This window comes from Octopus bimaculoides, chromosome 3, assembly GCF_001194135.2.
Source record: "Octopus bimaculoides isolate UCB-OBI-ISO-001 chromosome 3, ASM119413v2, whole genome shotgun sequence".
Lineage (NCBI taxonomy): Eukaryota > Metazoa > Mollusca > Cephalopoda > Octopoda > Octopodidae > Octopus > Octopus bimaculoides.
Window position 1 is genome coordinate 44,003,722 of NC_068983.1, and position 3,742 is coordinate 44,007,463.

Here is a 3,742-nt window from a genome sequence, read left to right on the forward strand (position 1 = left end):
GGACTACGACCATGCTGGAGCACCGCCTTGAAAGGTTTAGTCGAATAAATCGACCTCAGAACTTATATTTTGACTCTGTTATGGTTTTTTTTGTCGAATTGCTAAGTTGGGAACATAATCAAACTAACACCGGTTGTCAAGCAATGGAGGTGGTGGAGGTAACACACAGACACACACACACATGAATATCTCCTTTTCTACTCTACGCACAAGGCCCGAAACTTTTGGGGAGGGGACCAGTCGATTAGATCGACCCCAGTACGCAACTGGTACTTAATTTATCGACCCCGAAAGGATGAAAGGCAAAGTCGACCTCTGCGGAATTTGAACTCAGAACGTAAAGACGGACGAAATACTGCTTAGCATTTCGCTCAGCGTGCTAACGTTTCTTCCAGCTAGCCGCCATATACACATGGATATATCAGTGAGCATACCTACAAGTGTGCCACTCTCGACTTTGTTTCCTCATAACTTTCAGAAAAACGAATATTTTTCAACGAAATTTTCTGCAAATACGCTTCAGATTGCGATTATGTCAGAATATAGCTTCGGAAAATTCACACGAGTTAGCTTTGTTTCCTCCTATACACTATGAAGTGTATTTGTTGCTCTTTGACTTTTTTACTTAAGTCATTTGACTGCGGCCATGCTGAAGCACCGCCTTGAAGCGTTTTAGTCAAACAAATCGATCCCATGACTTATTCTACTTTTGCCGAACTGCTAAGTTACGGGGACATAAACACACCACCACCGGTTATCAACCAGTGATGAGTGGGGGACAAGCACAGACACAAAGACACACACACACACACATAGGTATATACATATATACATACTGCGATGGGCTTCTTTCAGTTTCCGTCTACCAAATCCACTCACAAGGCTTTTAGTCAGCCCGAGGCTATAGTAGAAGACACTTGCTCAAGGTGCCACGCTGTGGGACTGAACCCGGAACCATATGGATGGGAAGCAAACTCCTTACCATAAGAAGCTATTTTTCTGGAAATACAGCTGCGAATTCAAAGGGCAGCAAAAGCATTTGGTGGCTTGGAGTCATGCGTTTGGTGCCAACGACATATAAATAAGAATACAAAGCTGGCTCTTTACAAATCATTTGTCTTACCATCCCTGTTGTATTCTTGTGAAACATGTACTTGTTATGAAAAGCATTTTAAACTGTTAGAACAATTCCACCAAAAATGCCTACTTTTTCTCCAAACACAGATGTCCTTGCATCTGCAGGCATCACCTCAATTAAAGCTGTGATTTTGAGGAACCAAATGAGATGGTGTGGTCATATTGTTCGAATGGCAGATGAACGCATGCTGAAACAGCTGTTTTATGGTGAGCTTGCAGAAGGGAAACGCTATCAGCGTAAACTTTAAAAAGATTTAAGGACGGCATAAGGACTACTATGAAGTCACTTGGAATGGTTCCAGAAGATATAGAAACCCTTGCTTCGGATCGAGTTGGATGGCGAACAAAGGTGTGGAGTGGAGTGAAAGCATTTGAAGAGGCCAGGATAACGCAAGTAAGACTCAAAAGAGATCTAAGGAAGAATGTAACGATCGAGAAGGTGAATGACAATGACCTTTTTGTGTGCACAGTTTGTGACAGACCATGCCTGTCTTTTGCTGGCCTCGAATCTCATCTGTGAACGCTTGGAAAACGAAACTCCACCAACTATTCTTACTATATGCCTGTGCACACCTTTGAATGCAGTGTATGCCAGAAGGTTTGCAAATCCAACGGAGGCCTCAAAAGACATGTTAAGATCCACAAAGAGCAGAACTTATCTACAGGTCTTAGTGGTCCAAATCAGGAGTGCAATCTATGTGGGTGTCTTCTCAGAACATTGTCTGGTTTAAAAAGCCACAACAGATGCCGTGATGGTTCTAAGGTGTAGGTACAGGAGGTGGTGAAACTCTGTATAAGGAGTAGACGACCAATATGTATGTATATATATGCGACGGTCTTCCACAGTTTCCGTCTGCCAAATTGACTCACTAGGCATTGATTAGTCCAGGGCCACTAACTCGGGTACGAAATTTACTTAGTGGGGCGCAAACCCAGACCCCAAATTTTTTTTACAAATAAGGTCATGTTCTTTTTTATTCCCTCCGCCTTAGCGAAGGCAGAAGTATTGTTTTCAGTCGCATTTGTTTGTTTGTTTATTTGTTTGTTTGTCCGTGAACAAGAACCGCTGGATGGATTCGGATGAAACTTTCACGGATGTTTGGCTTCGTGACTGGCACAAACTGATTAGATTTTGGAATCAATCCGGTACCGGACAAGGATTTCTGGATTATTTTTCCGTTTTTTTTTTTTTTTAACTTAATTTTTGAGAGTGGTCAGGTTCATTTTTAGTATTCTCGTTTGTGAGAGCAGTCGAGTTTATTTTAGATATTCTTATTTTAAATATCATCTCCGGCTAATTGTTGAGAGGACGTTGGTGCTGCCTTGGCGGAGGTTTGCGGTCTCTGAGCCCTCGTGTTTATTTGTGTTCTCTGTTCTTTGAGAAGAAACCTAATTCAAGCTACCTTTTACAGATTACTTTTTACTCGCTGTTTTCTGAACCTGAGAAAAGTAAGTAGGGGTGCAAATTTTGATTTTGTGCACTTCACGAAAATTTTAGGGGGTGCATGACCAGGGCTGAAGAAGACATTTGTTGAAGATATCGCATAGTGGGACTGAACTTGACACCACGTGTTGCAAAGCGAGTTTCTTGACCACACAGCCATGCCTTGCACCTGCAGCGTAAGCATGTGTGTGTGTATGTGTGTGTGCATGTGTGTGAATGTGTGTGTATGTGAGTGTGTATGTATGTATTTATGTGTATGCATGTGTGTGTATGTGAGTGTGTATGTGTGCGTGTATGTGAGTCTGTATGTGTGTGTGTGAGTGTGTGTGTATACATATGCGAGGTCTTCCATACAGTCTCCATCTACCAAATTGACTCACTAGGCATTGATTAGTGTGTGTGTGTGTGTGCTTGCGCGCGCGTGCTTGAAGTGTGTATGTATGCGCGCGTGCTTAGAGTAATGATGGTGTTGTTAGTCGTGATTGCGGTGGTGAAAGTGGTGTTGGCAGCGATGGCGTGTAGTGATGGTTGTAGTGGCTATGATGATGATGATGATGATGATGACGACGACAATCATGGTGGTGTTGATGGTAGTGGTGAGGATGTTGTTGATGGTAATGGTGGGTGAAGGTGTATCTTAAGAAACAATACTTTCTAAAGTGTTGTCCCTTGCTACCAAATGAACAATTAACAGTCAACCAACAGAAGTGAGAGAGAATGCGGTGCAGGAGGAGGTAGTGTGGTGATGGAGCGGAAAGAAGAGAGGAGCAAGTGATGCTGGTAGTGGTGGAGGAGGTAATGATGGTGGTGGCGGCGGTCGAGAAGGCGCTGGTGATGGTGGGGTAAAGCGGTAGCAGAGAGGGTGAAGGCGGTGATCGTAGTCGTCGTGGTGATGGTGGAGTGGTTGTTGCTTAGTTCAAGGTGTCAACCTTCCACCAGCACACCTCCGATCAAGGACATTCTAATTGTGACCACTCCATCCTTTTATTAATATTTGAGACAATAACGTGTGGTTTAAGTGAAATTTGGCCGTTATTACTAAAATGTCCAGCAACTACGCAGGGGTTCCTGGACTTATTCTTATATATATATATATGTAAGGGTCGACCGTGCGTATATATATATATATATATATATATATATATATATATATATATATAT